Genomic DNA, 17005 nt, shown 5'->3' on the forward strand with positions numbered 1-17005 from the left:
GACTAAGTATCTGGGCATTCTGTGACCCAGTCAAGCTGACACATAAAATTAACCATCACATGCTCTTGGGTTGTTTCCAAATTTTTGCTATTTCTACAATAATGCTGCAGTGGGTGACCTTGTATATATATTGTTTCATAGTGTGCAGATGTATGGATCTGTAGGATGAAGTCCCAGAAGTGGGATCACTGGGTCCAAGCAAGTAACTTTGATAGGGATTGCCATGTTGCCATCCATGAGATTTATTCTAATTTGCAGTCCTTCTAGCATATGCAAGTGATTGTTTCCCCACAGCCCTGGCAACAATTATATTATCAAACTTTGAGAAATGTTTGCCAATTTGAAGTGGTATCATCATGTAGCTTTGATCTGAATTGCTCTGTGTGTGAGATTGCACGGTTTTTGGTGTGTTAAAGAACCACTTGTATTGCTTTCTTGGTGAATTTTATGTTCACATCCTTTGTTCAGTTTCTGTTGGGCTTTTGGACTTCTCTCAATTTGTTAAGACTCACTCAACATTGAAGGGCTTGACCCACTATGATTTAGATTGCAAATATTTACTTAGTTTGTCAGTTGTATTTTGTGCTAATGTTGCTTTTGTATCAGTTTGCATCAATCTTTTCTTTTATGGGTTCTGGATTTTGAACCCTGACTAGGAAGACTTTTGAGGGGTGTTTCAGATGGGGTGCTCAGGGATGATAAGGCTACCCTAATTATTTGCTTGTGTGCTGGGGAAACATTTGGGGGCAAGGTAGTAGCTGTGGAAAATCAGAATGTAGATAATTCAACCCAAATGAGAAAGAACACTAAAAATAAGTTTTGACCCATTGTAAACATTTAAAAAGTAAGGTAAAACAAATAATATCAGAGAGTCACACATAATAAAAGTAATTATATTGATTCCAGACTTAAGACACATAATCTTTTGGGGGGGGGAGATTAGGGTTTGTAATAATTTCTCCATCTGAACCAGAAACGCACAGATTTGATGTGTTTTCATAAATACAGCTTGACTAATTTAAAATTGATTTTAAAATCTTGCTGTTTCATCTTCATAAATTGAAAAGCAGGTTTGCTTATCCTGGTAGCCTTTTATGGTACTTGAATAGTGGTCTGACTACTTTTAGAAATGAATAATGGATTAAAAGTACACTTTGCAGCTTACATTAGTTACTTTTGTAATGCAAAATAGAAGCATGATAATGTACTATTCAGCATGCTTTAATATGATTTATACATACACTACACAGCATAAGTAATTCATTATGCCCTTCACAGTGCATTTCCTGGGCACAGAAGCTCATGTTTACCAGTATTTCATCTCATAATCAGGTTGTCTAACGGAGGGGGTCTGCGACTATGAGTGGGGATTCCGCGCTCCACTCACACCCTGACTCCTTCAATGACCTTAGGCAATATTCTTCTGGGTCTGGGCCTAGGTGCTTATAAAAAAATGAATGGATAATACCTTATGGATCCACCTCAGAGGAAGGGACTGTGGACTAATAACTTTAAGGCTGCAAACAGCTTTGAAGTCTGGAATTAAATAGGCTTCATGGTATGATTGTTATTATTCCAGGAATTATCATACTTTGGAAATAACACTCTACGATGGTCAATTAATAAGGCAGCAGTTCATCGCTCTGCATTTGAGAAGAAATCATCTATTGCTTCATTAATAGCACCTTGTCACACACTGTATTTTTCTATTTGCAAAGTGTAGATTTACTGAATAGCATAGGTGATGGCCCTCAACATCAGCTGCCTTTAAAACCAATTGCATTCCATTTTTAGAATGAACATGTACAGATTGATTGAAGCTAGTGAGTTGGAGGTGGGGGAGTGGTTCTGAGAAGCAGACCTTGCCCTAACATTTGTGGGGCCTGGGGCAAGAGTACAAATGGAGGCCCACATACCATATGTTTAAATATTTAAATGGTATAGATCAAGCTAACAGACTGTTAAATAAAATATGTTCTATCCTCTTTCCTCCACAAATATATCTTCATAATGACCTGGAAGGCCAGGTTTGAATTTTAGATTTCTCTGAAGGTCTCTGAAAACTTATAAATCACATTTCTCTTTTTTTCTTCCCTATTGCCTGGTGTCAGTATGATAGGAACCAGTAACAGTCACCAGACCAGAATTTGAACACACACATCCTTAAGGTATGTTTCAAACTCTGTACCTATTTATGATATGCAAATTGTGTTTCTTTTTTGATAACGCTGATGACTGTCTCTATGAAAATGGGAATCCATTAGAATAACTGAAACCTCTAAAATAGTGAGATTTGTGCCTGTGAAAAATGCTTTGACACAATATGATTCCTTTGCCAATCTAGATTTTGACCTGGTCTATTTAAATTCTGCTGGGAACATAATTTTCACATCAAACTTCCATTGTAAATTGTAGGATAAGTAAAATATGCAGGTTTTGCATTGAAATATTATTATTATTATTATTATTATTATTATTATTATTATTATTATTTGCCTGACACATAAACTGTTACTTCAGATTCGAAGGAATCTTCTTGGTCAAATAGATCTAATATGGGGGATGATATAATAGAAAAATTTATATCCTTAGAGAATGCACCTTAAGCAGTTTTATTTTATAGCTGATATTTTTATTTTTGCTTGGGTATACGATTCTTGTTTATCAAGACTCCACTTTCTTTGTTAAAATGTAAAATGCATGTTGGGCAAATGCTCCAGGGCAATTTGCATAAAAAGTGATGACAAAGAGCAATTAGTACTTCATTATTATGCAGTGAAATGCTACTTTGCTCAAAAGTGACTGTAGTTTCTCCCCCCCAACCCCCTTATAAATCTGGTACAGCATTGTTCTAAAAATAGTACATAAGAACCCTCTGTTTATAAATCAGTGTCTTTGACTTTCCTGTAGAAATCCGGGGGGGGGGGGGAATGCAAGCACTAAATAAAGTTATTACCCCAGATCTTTATAATGAAAAACAAGCACCAGAATTCTGTTAGATAAGACAGGTCAGAAGATTTTAATGTCTCCTCAGATTAGTGCCATATCTTATTTTACCCCTTGGGATCAGCTTTCAAAGCAGGCTCAGATCATACAGTGATAGCAACATCCCCCTCCCCCCAACACACATACTGCCTCACATGCACACTCAGAAAAGGGTCATGCCACACACCACTACACTGCAGAGAACAAACAGTCCCAAGGTATCTCTAGTTAGGAAGGCTTGATTTTTGAGTACAGATTTCATTACCATGAAATTCCTTTAGGGCAAAAAAAGAATTGCATCAAAGAAGCAGTGTGGGGAGGCAGACTTTGTAAATATTCGCCCCATCACCTGTGTTACCAGGCTCTGCCTCTCTTTAATTTGGCAGGAAAAGCTCTTTTTTTTTCTCTTGTTGAGCCAACATATTATCTAAAACTCTAGAAGCCAAAATGTGCCAACACTCTGTGTGTGTGTGTGTGTGTGTGTGTGTGTGTGTGTGTGTGTGAGAGAGAGAGAGAGAGAGAGAGAGAGAGAGAGAGAGAGAGAGAACCTAGTAATTGGATACTGGCAGAGTGAGAAGGAGACATGAGAAACTATAAAACCTTTGGAAAATGACCTCATGAGGCTGGAGATGGTCATGGATTACAGTATTTCTCTTTGGAAGTCCCCAGGCAGACTTGGGGAGGAGGGAGGAAAAAGGGATAGAGATGGGAGGTTGGTAGGTACTACACTGCCTTATTTTTGGTTCTCCCTCTACCTGACCCTCTGTGGCCCAGACCAGATCAATGAAATTCCCACAACCACAATCCTGGCTGGCATGGCTCCAAGAAGGCTAACCTAACCTGCTTTGCTTGCATCCTAAGGGGTCTATCAATCCTAGGAGGCTGGGATCAGCCTCATTACCTGCAATTTAGGCTCAGGGGCTCAGGGCTGTGTGGCAGGTCTCAGAGAGTGAAGGAGTGGGGATAGACACTTAGGCACATGCTTTATAAGCATAAGTAACTCGGACAGTGGAATACTCTTCACCCAGATTTTACTTACTCTCTCCTTTGTTCCTGTTCACCTCAGGCCACCAGTGAAAAGACTATAGGGTCACATAGCTCATACCATTTCAAGGATTCATTGTCTAACTGCAGGTAATGTATGATCATTTTATATACTGCCACATATTCATTATTCATACAATTTTCTATTAATTTTTAATGCATCCAAGTTCCTAGTTATTTAACATATAATGCAATCGGCCAGACGTCTTCATAAAGCTATGAAAAGTGGCTCTGAGGTACTCTTCCATAGCATCTCAATCTATTAAGCAGCTGATGAGACAGTACTACTCTTAACCATGGGCAAGATCCCTGCCTTGGGTCACCACACCACAAAAGTCCTCATGATTTGGATGGCGTTACTTGAAGTCCCCAGCTGCAATGCTATTTGGGTTTCAGTGTCCAAGTCAGATCTCATTTCTCCCCTTTAGGGCAATGTGCTTCTCTCTAGCCAGCCTATGAGGTTGACCAGATATCTACAGGAGCTCCAGAATTCATGCTTATGTATTTTCTTGAAGCCAAAGTGGGACCTAATTCAGGAGAACAGCTTGGTCAGCATTTGTTCCCACTGACCCTGGGCAGCAAGTTATTTCTTTTGTAATATTGCATGACATTGGACCACTAGAATGGTGCTGACATGCTGATTTGGAGTAACTCTCGTTCACAGGGGATGAAGAAGATAAGAATGTTCACATCAGGCAATAAATACCATTATTTTAAATCTTCATCAGTAACATGGGTTCATTTTCCAATAAAATTATTGATACACATACGGACCTGCGAAATACATTTGCCTAGGGCTCACACTCCCCAGGGATAGCCTTATCCTAGGGAACCACTGTAGGTTCTTGAACAAGGACTGATGTGGACTGAGTATATAGAAAAGGAGATGCTGGTGCTGGAGAAGAGCAGGGAGAGGGCTATGGTGTCCGCAAGGCTAAGAGGAGTCAGTGCAGAGAAGTGAAAGCACTCAGATTAAGTACTTCATTTCCATTAGGAGTCTCCTAGCTCTATTTGTTTGGGATTCTAATGTGGCCTGAGGCAATAAGGGCCTTGATGTGATGCTGCTGGAACCTACAGTGGAAAGAAGTGAAGAAATATTTTAATGTAATGCCAGCGCAGGTAAAAATGATAGTGTGTGTGTAACTATGTGTCAGGTGTCATTCTGAGCACTTTGCACACTTGGGCTTTTTCAGTCCTCATGTCAATCTTTATTATTCACATTCTCCAGATGAGGAAACAGAATTAGAGAAAGTTGAATAACTGGCCAAGGTGACATGCTACTGTTATTGGCAAATTGTAGAGGATCTGAAGATGTGGGAGGGATCACAGGTTTCTCCATGTGTTCAAGGCTGGAGGTCAGGGAACACAATTTGGATGGTTTTGTCGTTAGTTTGCTTGCTTTGTTTTGTTTTCTCACTGGTTATGGCAGTGAGGGCATTGGGACAATGAGTGTCTAAGTATCTGTGATAGTGAGTCACCAGCATAGAAATGTCCTGCAGAGATTTGGAAATACCCCCAGAGATCAGGTGAGAGGTTGGCCTGGAGATTGTGGATGTGGAATCATCAGAGATGAGGGGTACAGTTATGTGAATGGGAGAGGTGACTAACCTCCAGAATACAGTGGGCAGAATTTCTTAAGAGAACCAGCTTGGGAGGGAGAGCTCTGTGGGCAAGACTCCAGCATCAACTCAGCAACTAAAATCCCCAGCCACTTTTGAAGAACTGTTCTATTATATAGTTTGGTCAGCAGCTCAGCTCCATATTTTCACCCACCACAATGTTCAGATCAATACTCTCGGTCCTCATGATTTACTGAACCTGAATTTCTCTAACTGCTCCATTAACTCTTTGGAAAGGTTTCTCCCTTTGTTAGCACTGGATCATGATTTTCCATAAAATTTGCCCTTGAGCAAGCAATTCTCTCATCATTCTCGCTAGGGAAATTGTCTTGCTCCTGCCCCACCCCCACAACTCTCCAGCCTTCTTCGCTTTCTTTAGAACTTTGTTTCATGAACCTGCATTTTGCCTGCTAATTAGTGTTTTTGAATATACACTTGCTATTGAGCTTGGAATCTATGGGGGTTTCTCTGAAGCCAGTTTGTGACTTCCAAATTCTTTGTGTCAGTTAATATTTCCCTAACTTGGTTATTAACTTTGGATCTTATTGTTTCTATGTTTTGGTGCTAACGGGCTTGGCGCCATGGCCCCAGTCTCTGCGTACCCTGTCCTGTGTTCACGTTCATACTGTTGTTTCCCTTCATCCTGGGCACACAGGGGTCTGGTGGCCAAACAGCCCATAATAAAAGGTGAATTCACTCACAGTGTGCCCCTTTGTTCCAGAGAATATTTTGCCCCTCTGATCCTCAGCTTCAGCATCATGGAAAAGCATTTGTCAAGCCCCTAATTGTCAGAGTGCTGCACTAAGCACTCCACAAAGAGTTCCACCACCACAGTAGGGCCAAGTGTGACAGAGTCAGGCCTGGGTGTAGGAGGAAATTGCTATGGCTGTGGCCCTTGGACACAGAGTCTTGCAATTTGACAGAAAAAAATGATGTCTTCCCAGGTATGCCCAGCAATGCTGAGATACCTGACTTGGGCTGGGGGCATGGAAGCAGCAGTATATATGCCGCGGTGGGGATGGTGTAGAGAGATACCCCAGAAAAGAGGAAGGGGGAGCAAGCTGTTTTTTCCTCAGGAAGCCTGAAGGGTAAGCTCCTGAGAGGAATCTACAGCATCAGCAAGTGGCACCCTCCTCAACAGTTTGCCAGGGAGGGGACAAACATCAAAGTCCCTACAAGTCATAGCATTTGGACAAGTGTTGGCCTATTGGAGCCGATAATCCATCTGGGGAGGACACAAACACATAAATAAGAGTATAACACAGAATAACATAAAAGGCACAAACAAAGAAGTGACACACATGAAGAGCAAGGGATGTTTTGTGTATGGAGGGGGAGAGGGGTGCTGAAGCCATACAATTGACAGTGGTGTGTGGATTAAATGGGTTAATCCATAAAGTGCTTCGAGCAGTCCTGGGTCCTTAGTGAGTGGTATATATGAGCCTGTTGAATGGATGAATGGAGAATCAAGTTCAAGTTGGGAAAGTTGGAGAAATATCAAATCAAGGTAAGTGGATTCCTCCTTCCTACACCAGATTGGCTGACACAGCCCTGGATTCATAGTTCAGGATTAGAGAAGGTTTAGCTGCACAGAATGTCCTTGAAAGTCTGCCTTTCAACGATATAGGAACATGATTCATCTTCAGATATGTGCCCCTGTGTGGTGTGGTACACTGAAATGCAAATAACTCTCTTAGGATAATTCCTAAAGGTGGAGAAAGGGAAGGGGGGGATCCCCATTTTCTTTGCTTTGCTCCAGACCCTGGAAACCTAACTCTAAAGGTAATGACCACTGGGCCCAGCTATGTATAAATAATGATACCTTAAAAGGATGTTTAAAGTAGAAATTTTATGAAGGGCAAAGAATTTGTTTAAAAAGCTTGACTTTGCCCTGTCCTAGGATTGCACAAAGGTGCAGATATTTATGTCAGGCCTCAGTCTCTCCTCACACAGGCATTGCTGGAAGCCTCGCTGCTCCTGTCCAATATTCAGATATGCCCATGTTGTTCTTGTCTCTGGCTTGTCTGCCTGTTTTTGTGGACATTTGCTTCTTGACTCTCCTCGTTGCTACCAGAGAGTTCTTGGTCTTTGCTTGCTTAATTGTGAGCTGCAGCAGGATGCTTTGGCTCTCTAAATTCCTAACCTGGGCCCTCTTAGTGTGTGGTTTCTCTGGCATTTGTATTCTTTCCCATACTGTGGCCACCGGAGGGCAGTTTTAATGCCCCTCAGGAACTACTTGGATCAGATTTCTGGATGGGCCAGCCTTGAAATACTTTCTGTATTGTGTTAGGAAACATTCCCCAGGCAACAGGAGTTTAGGGAATTACCATTTACTACTCAGTGGCCAATGACAGATGATTTCCAGGACCCCAAACTCTCCTCTGACAGGTGGAGCTCCACTGTGGTTCACAAGAATTCCTGGTCTCCAACTTCAGTCACCTAGAGAAATTTGAGAAGGTCATGCTCATCTGGGATCACAGAATGGGGGGATCCTGTTCAGCCCTGTGGCAGATACTCTACAAACATCTGTCAAGTTTATTGACCAGTTTGTCTCTGCCCTCAGACAAACATGAGTTTTGGAAAGGTAGAGGTGTGTGGGGTTTGTGTGTGGTTTCTGACGGGAAGATTACCCTACGGATTTTCTAATTCCTTCCTCTGTGCCTTGTTGAATATCAGAGCCCTTTCTCTGCTATCACCAATACATGTATGTAACTTTTCTGGCTTAAAATTCACCTCTCTAAAGTTTTCCCTAATTAATTCAAACATGCTCTGATGACTTTTGTATTTTTTTTTTTAATTTTAAAATTTGGTTAATACGTTTTTTGGTACTTTAAAATTTCCTAAGTATTGTGTAGTATGATGTTTATCACACAATAAACACGCAACTAATGGATGTGACTTAATTAGTGATATACCCAATACACATTATTGATGACACCAGTGAGCCATAAGACTAAACAAGTAATTTTGTGAAGCAAACCATTTTATCCAAGGAATGACAGAGAAAGGGGAAGACTAACTCTGTTAGCTCTCCTTAGTGTTAGATGTGTGAAAAGTGGCATATTAATATAGCACTTGCCTAGAAATAGATATTGGTAGGAAGATCACAATGATTTTGTAGAAAAATACTACCACATCTGCTAAATCCTTTCTTTGGAATCTCCTTTTGCTCTCTAATGTGCAATATCTATCCCTTTTAAGCTCTCAATTACCTGAAAGGAAGCTTCATGCCCAGGGTGTAAGGGCATTTGCTAACAATAATTGCTTGAGAATAAATATGAGATAAGAAAATGTACTGGAAAGGACACTATTCACCTCCACGAAGGGCCAGTTTTTGCAGAACATTGGCAGGAATGATGCTCTGAGGGCAAGACCCGTATATTAATCATACGTGGAGTACCAACAACAAATTCAATGCCTTGCTCAGAGATGTGCATGGAATAAATGAATGGATATTTTAATTAGCTTGGGTGTCATCTTTTTGGTGCCTATGAGTGTAATATATAGAGCATGATCTCATTAAAACAGAAGAGAATGATTAAGCCAGAATGAATTTTGTGCTGTTATTTTTAAAAATGCCATAACTTAGCTGTGTAAGTGGTAACAATTTTAAATTTGCATTGTTGGATTTTTGGTAAAAATAGTATAACAATAATAGTACTAGCATGTATGTGTATATATCACCTATGGATGAGGTTCTGCTTTTAATTGAATTAATTCTAACAGTAATCCTATGAACAGATATTCTCATTTTATAAATGGGGAAGCTGAGGCACAGAGAAGTTGTGATTTTTCCAAAGCTAAGTGACAGAGGTGTGACCTGAAGCCTGGCAACATAGCTCAAGAATCCATGCTATTAGCCAGTAATTTATATAGCCTCCCATGCTGGTGAGAATCTGTCCAAACCAAGTGCTGATAGGGACTGGTTCCGTGCCCAGGAATAAAATAAATGTTTCGTCCTTTATCAATTAGGCACATCAACAGTATGATGGTGATAAGTTGGAAAGGATCAGGGACTCCCAAAGTACTTGTTAAAGTCATTTTAAAAAAATATGAAGAACATCAAAAAGAGAAAGGAACAATGGTTGTTTATAACCTGCCAAATTATTAATGTAGGACAATGTACATCTTTTTCCTGGTTGCAGATAAAAATCCTAGCTAATGGACAAAGAAGACTTGAGCTCCAGGAGGAGCTTAAATGGTAATCCTCCTAGAAGATAATAACCTGGACACATTGTCCATTGTGGGTGAACTAAAATCATAGAATATGATCTTTGAATTAACCAGGAAGTGAATACATCTTCTTGAACTGATAAATTTCTGAGCTAAGGTAATCAGCAAGATGGGGCAAAGAGACCATTAGAGGTGCCACTTTCACATTTCATAGGTGAGAGAGAATGCCCTTCCCTTGAGCATGTGAGAAAAACGTAGTTTTGATAAAGAACAAGATGTTTTGCAATGCATTTCAGTTAAGTTTTATTAAAGTGTTCCAAGGAATAAATATCTATAAAAGTTATAGGAAAATCTGGAAAGAATTTCATCCTGCAAAATTGTGTGTAGATAAGTTTTAGCACATCCTATCCTTTAATGGGAGAAATTGCAAGTATTATAGATGTTATTTTTGATTTTTTAATTCTCCAAGTTGTTTCTGATACCTTTTAATTTCAGTTTTAATAGCCATAAGCCTTTTTGAAATAATAATACTGTCAGCTCTCAGGTGTATGCGTTAAAGGGAATGGCAAATTTGAAAAAAATAAAATAATCCTTTCCACTGTGCTATGGCCGAGACCTCACTCTTGGAGTTAAATAACTGACAAGGGATTAATGTCTGTGGTTTAAGGAGTCAGTGGTGTAGTGTGTTGTTGGGCTTGGGTGGTGGGGCAGGGTAGTGTCTGGGGCTTTCTTGCATTTGACCACAGTTTCTCCTGTTGGTCCTGTTAGTGAGATACCAGTTTGTTTTGGATATGTTCCCTCCCCTAGAGTGTGCCATTGTAATACTGTTGTAAAAAGCATTTTTTCTTCATGGAATTCCTTATTAGTCATTTCTTTGGTTGACACATTAAAAAACAACAACAACAACATAATGGTAACTCTGATGTGGTGTGATGGACACTTTACATGCAGACTCTGGTTCAGGACTGAGGCACTCATTCCCCCAGCTGCTGGGAATGATGGTGGACAGCTTGCAGCTGAGTAGTAACCCTCCCAGCAATTGCCTTTGGATAAAGAGCTGTTTTGCCACTTCCTGGGGACAGTCTATACCTGATGACTGACAGGTGGTGATACAAAGGCCCTGCCTCCTGGCTTTGCTTGGGACAACCCTGCAGGCTCATCCAGCTTAAGAGTGTCCTTGTGGGATCAGTTGAGGCTTTTGTTGTGACTAAATGCAGTCCAAGGTCTCGTCCTGCCCAGTCCAGCTTTGTTCACTCTCCCACAGGTGTGGTTCCTAACGTGCTCCCCAGTCAACTTTCTGCACCCACATCTGTTTCTGGGAGACCTGATCTGTAAACCCCAGCAATATATTCTGCATGCTGAAGATGAAGGTACACTTTGGAGAAAGGGTCATACAAATTTTCATAAATGTTTTGATAAGGGTGATGTTTTTCTTCTTTGCTTAAACTCTTTCCCTAATCCCTACCCTTTCCATATTTTCTACCCTTGATTGATCCCTAATTTGCACATAGGGTTTTCTAATGGGAGATACAATTTGTGTTTAATATGAAAAATTCAAGTTTCAGAAAAATATGCATACATGCATGAGTTGCCACTATAGCATGCCCACCAGAGAGCCATCATTTAGAAGGCCCAGGGTAACCCTCTGCATCCCTACACAGCTCTAAGTGTTGGATAGTTGTCCTTTGTACACGAAATTTATACCTTGATTAAGATATCTGAGATAAATGGGCATTGGCAATTAGAATAATAATACTCTTTGGGATATTTACCAAGCACTTTCCATCCATTATATTGATTTATTTCTTCGCATCCTTGAGAATTTGGTCGTGTTAGCTCCATTTTATAGATGGAGAGTAAATTTCTGAAGACACTGGGGTTTCGGGAAATTTCTTTCTGACAAGCTCCAATTTCTACGATCAGTCAATGGGCTCAAGCCCGTCATTCAAAGAGAACACCAGAAGAGATGTGGTGTTTTGTGAAGTGGCACATTCTGAAGTCTCTGTCACTGAGAGAAGGATGTAAGCTCAGGATCAAAGCATCATCTTCAAAGAAGGGCGAAGTACTTGTTAAATAACTCCTGGCAACTGCTTAAGCACTAAGCATTGTAATTGCAGAGAGCAGGAACAGCACTAAAAATAGAAAAGTGGATAAGGACAGGACCAAAGACATCATTGTCACTCAAACTTGAATGTCACTTTTTGACAGCATTTGAGCAATTGATTCTTGGTTTTCCATGCTAGGAACTCAGTAGTCACGCTTTGCTGTGACAGCCGTAGGAGAAGGGAAGGGGCAGGACCCTGTAGGAGCCTGGGATTAATATGAAGAATGGAGGGTGAGAATTATTATCAGCCTATGCTGCCTCTTCTCTAGTCAAAGTTCCTTTGAAGGAGAAAAAACAGAAAGCCACTCAAGCTAGCCCCAATTTACTGAAATATTAAAGGAGGATCTCATGGATAAGAAACACAACCAGACCCTGCTTAGCAAAAGACTGGACCTGAGAACCAGAAGGCCATTAGGAGCTAAGTCTCTCATTCCATTTCCTGGAGCTGCACGATCTGTCTCTGAAAATCTCCTCTCTTGACCTCTCATCTAAGCCAGCATCCTCTGCATTTCATCTTGTTTACTTCATCCAGCTCAGCTGCTGGTCCAACTCTACATCATGAGCTCCAAGCTCCAGTAACCACCACTAACTGACAACAGTGTCTGTGTCTCTTCAGGCAAGTTCTTATGCGGAAAAGACTTATCAGGTCATATCATGCTTTTCTCACAGTGGAGCAGCCATTTTGGATTGGGGGGCGTCCATGGGGTGTAGAGAGATGCAGAATGAATGGGAAAGACAATGAGACCTATTTATTTTATCTTCACTTATCTGTGTTTCCATCATGTTCTGTATCATGCTCCATGATCTAGTCTAGAATATACAAAAGGTTGAGTAATCACAGCAATGAATCACTGTGTAGAGAGTGGTGTCTGCTCTAAATAGGTTTATAATCTGGTTGATGTGATAAGGCACAAGCCCAAGAAAAGGAAACAAGTCAGACCAGAGAGTGCCTGATGAGCATCAGATGACTAGCATAGACATTAGGGGTTTTAAAGATTTAGAAGAGGGAGAAATCATTGTGTGTTGGGAAGTTAAAGGAGGATTTTTTTACGAGAGGTAGAGACAGAAGTGGGTCTTGAGGGATGAGAAAGATTTGGAGAGAAAGGGAAGAGGAGAGGATTCTAGATTGAGGCAGAGGGAAGGAGAGTGGGATGCATGATGCATGTCCAGGGTACAATGAATAGGCCAACCTATTCTGAGCATAAGATGTGTGTTAGAAAGTACTAGAAGGTAAGTTAGGAAGAATGGGGAAGAATAAAATTGTGTAGAACCTGAATAGCAAACTAAATAGTTTGGATTTATTCTGAATATTTTATTAGTGATGTTTGAGCAGGGCAGTGCTCAAGGATGACTTGATGCCGTGGAGGAGACCAGAGGCCGGAGATGACCGAGAGGCCCTTAAATTGTTACTAGTGACATGGGATAGCAGGCTTGAAGATGAAGAGGTAGACTCGAAAATATTTGAAAGAAAATGGAACTTCTCCTAAAGTCTTCGTTGCCTGCTGATTGTGCGCTTCCAGGAAGAGACACAAATTCAGGGAAGAAACTGACTGGACCTATTGCTTTTAGCTACTGGCAACCTACATGTCTCTGGCTTCAGCCAGTAAATGCAAATGCTACCACATTAAAATTAGTACCCAGATAGTAAGAGGTCTGAGCTTCCATTTATACATAGCAAGTGCAGTCTTTCATAGAGTTCCTCTCTTGACTAGTCAGGGAGCTTGGCAGAAAACTCTAGTTAACTTAGGCAGAAAATGAGTTTATGGGAAACATATTTTGTTGCTCATAAATGAGTTGGAAGGGTGGGAAAACCAGCTAAGAAAATAATTCAGCCAAGGTCACACCATGGGTTGGGATGCTACCATTGGGTCCTTGTCACTCTTCCAAATCAACCCTGACTCCACTGCCACAGCCATGATTAAATTCTTCTAGAGGCAAGTCCCTGGAAGGTATTTGATTGCCTGAGTGTAGGTCCTGTTCCCAATCCCTGGATTACAATGAGTTACAAGAGGGAAACCAGTTCTGTTTTAACTTCTGTAGGATACAGGGCTGTGTCTCCTAGTAGGACACACATACTAGGTGATATTCTGAATTAGAAAGGGGGTTCAGACGCTGGGCTGACAAATTATGCTTATTCCTCATATTTCCAAGAGTCCCAAGATGGGGATATGCCCATTGTTGCCCTGAGTTACCTCTTTACTCTTATAGCTGGTTGAGAAGGAGTCCATGGCTATGGCTTTTATAGTGACCCTGTGAGCTCACCCATGCATTACTGAGTTCTGCCTTCAAAATAATTCCCACTACAGATCACTTCCTCCATTCCACATTAGGGTTTTATCCCATCTGTATTAGTCTGCTCTGGCTGCCATCACAAAATGCTACAGAGTGGTTTGGTTTAAACAACAGAAATTAATTTTCTTACAGTCTGGATGCTAGAAAGCCCATGATCAAGGTGTTAGTAAGATAGGCTTCCTTGTGAAGTGTAGGTGTAGGTAGCTGCCATCTCTCTCAGTGTTCATGACCTCTTCTTTTTACATGTGTGGAGAGAGAGAGGGAGGAAGAGGAGAAAGAGGTCTCTTCTTTATTTTTCTTAATTTTTTTTAACGTTTATTTATTTTTGAGACAGAGAGAGACAGAGCATGAACGGGGGAGGGTCAGAGAGAGAGAGGGAGACACAGAATCTGAAACAGGCTCCAGGCTCTGAGCTGTCAGCACAGAGCCCGACGCGGGCCTTGAACTCACGAACCACGAGATCATGACCTGAGCCGAAGTCGGACGCTTAACTGACTGAGCCACCCAGGCGCCTCGAGAGAGGTCTCTTCTTATACCACTAATCCTATCGGATCAGGGCTGTGCCCGTAAAGTTTCACTTAACCTTAATCACTTCCTTAGAGGCCCCATCTCCAAATCCAGCCATACTGGAGGTTCAGGCTTCAATAAGAATTTCAGGGAGACATGAAAACTTTGTCCATAACACTTCTATTTCCATACCCCTAATCTAGAGGTTCTCAAATGTCAGTGTGCTTTAAGAATCACCTGGAAGTGCTGTTAACACATATATTGAAGGGTCCCACCCCCAGGGTTTCTGATTCAGTGGGCCTGGGGTAGGCCCTCAGAATTTGCATTTCCAACAGATTTGCCAGGTGATGCTGCTTCTGCTGGGTTCAGGGACCCCACTTTGAGAACCACTTCCCTCGTCTAAGTAGCCATCATCACTTATCTGGGTTATCGTTGTGACTTCCTAACTTCCATTTTTACCTCTATTCTCCTCACAGCAGCCAGTGAACTTTTAAAAGTGTAAATAAAATCATGTTATTCTCCTGTTTAAAACTCTCCAGTGGCTTCTGACCACCCCTATGTGGTCTACAAGGCTCTGCAAACCTATCTGCCAGCTCAGCAAACCTATCTTAGGTCATAGTCACCACCTCCAGTCTTTGTCCTCCATCTTGAAGTTGTGCTCCCAGACACATGTGTTCCTCTGGGATGCTCCCTCCAACCCCCCCAAGGGGAGACTGGCTGGCTCGGTCTCCTCCTTGATGATTAGGCTCAGATGTCACCCCCTTCGAAGGACATCCTTGAACACCCTATCTGAAGTGGCCTTCTGCAGTTTCTATTTACTTCCTCACTCTTCTTCTTTCCCTTCGTTGTCATTATCACAGTCATTAATTGTCTTCTTTACTTATTATTCTATCTATTGTGGTCTCCTCCATTAAGACTGTAAGCACCTGGGGTGCAGGGCTCTTATCTTCACAGCTCTGTCCCCAGGACTTTGCACAGTGTCTGGCACAGTAGGAAACACTCGGTAAATATTTGTGGAATGAATGTATCTGTATATACCTGAAGTGAACAAGGTTCAAGTATTTTTCTTAAAAGGCCCCCTAAGTTCCATGGAGTCAGTGGATGTAAATAGATGTTTTGGAGAGGAAAATCACCCAGCTCCAGCTGTCAGATTGATCTAGTTTGATGCAGCACAGCTACGATTTCCTGTATATGTAACACTTGGGCTGATGAAGGCCAAGGTGGTTTTTAGCAAGCCTCATCCCTCATACCAGTTCCGACACACCCATCCTCTCTTCTCGGTCTTTCTACTTCTGGGAGCCCCTCACTGCAGCATCCAACAGACTGATGCCTTCAGCTCCCGCCTTGTTGTGTCAGACCTTCTCCTCATTATCAAACATACGTCCCGCTTTTCCCAGTATCCGAAGACTCTGCTCAACTACTATGTGATGATGGGTGGGCAAGTGGGGTAAACAGGTCAATTGCTTTAACTTCATTTGCAGTTAAGAGGTACCAGGGTCCCTTGGATAATAATACACATCTAAGCTCTATCTAAGGGAACAACAAACCATGGAATTCAGGCTTTTACATGAGTATCTACTTTATTTTGGATTTTATGTAAAGAATTAAAATAAATTGAAATAAAAATATTATTGGAATGGCAGGGTTATGGAAACATAAAAAGTGAAAGGAGATCCTGGAAAACAGGTTGTAAAGTGGTTTTTGTATTGATCAGCTGAAAGTCTGACATGTCTTTTTGTCAAAATATATAGTTATGCAATAGGAAACATTACAGTAATGAAAAAATTATTTACAGATCTGAGTTTCATTCAGTAACGTTCTTGGTCAAGATCAAAATATGGAATGTTTTTTTCCATTCAGAAAAAAAGAGTCACTTTGCCTGAGTCATGATTGCCCACTTCTTCCCATATGGTTGAGTACTATTTATTGGCTGAGGTTGACAATTTTCTAAAGACTTTGTGGTTGATGAGCTCTATTTATGGCAGCAATTGAGAAAAGTAAACTTAGGTAATATTAGGAAGAAAATACTTGGCTTGTTAAAAAATAGAAATCAACCACTGTAGCAAATATTTTGTGAGACAGAAAGGGCTGAAATCATGAAAACTGCCTGGCTCTCCCAATGCCTCTCTCCCCATCCAATAATCACAAAATTCCCCTGATCCTCCCTTTGTCTGGCTTATACAGTTACCGCCTTCTCACTGGTTTGAAAATTCACACCTTAGGCCAGGGCTTGACATCGGTTCAAGCTTCTCTACCTCATGGCTATCGACTAGTTTTCTTA

General features: G+C 41.2%; 1 long non-coding RNA gene across 4 annotated transcripts in view; it reads left to right on the top strand.

The window, feature by feature from the left end:
* Window positions 1–17005, top strand: part of LOC111560499 — a 144573-nt gene that overhangs the window by 22098 nt on the left and 105470 nt on the right. Inside the window, exons 2-4 of one of the 4 annotated variants that reach the window (XR_006598021.1) lie at window positions 2112–2168; window positions 4052–4119; window positions 8037–13573. This is a non-coding gene — a long non-coding RNA (uncharacterized LOC111560499). The other 3 variants (XR_006598019.1, XR_006598022.1, XR_002742361.2) reach the window with 3 other exon arrangements.

Source organism: Felis catus, chromosome B2 (genome assembly GCF_018350175.1).
Source record: "Felis catus isolate Fca126 chromosome B2, F.catus_Fca126_mat1.0, whole genome shotgun sequence".
Classification (NCBI taxonomy): domain Eukaryota; kingdom Metazoa; phylum Chordata; class Mammalia; order Carnivora; family Felidae; genus Felis; species Felis catus.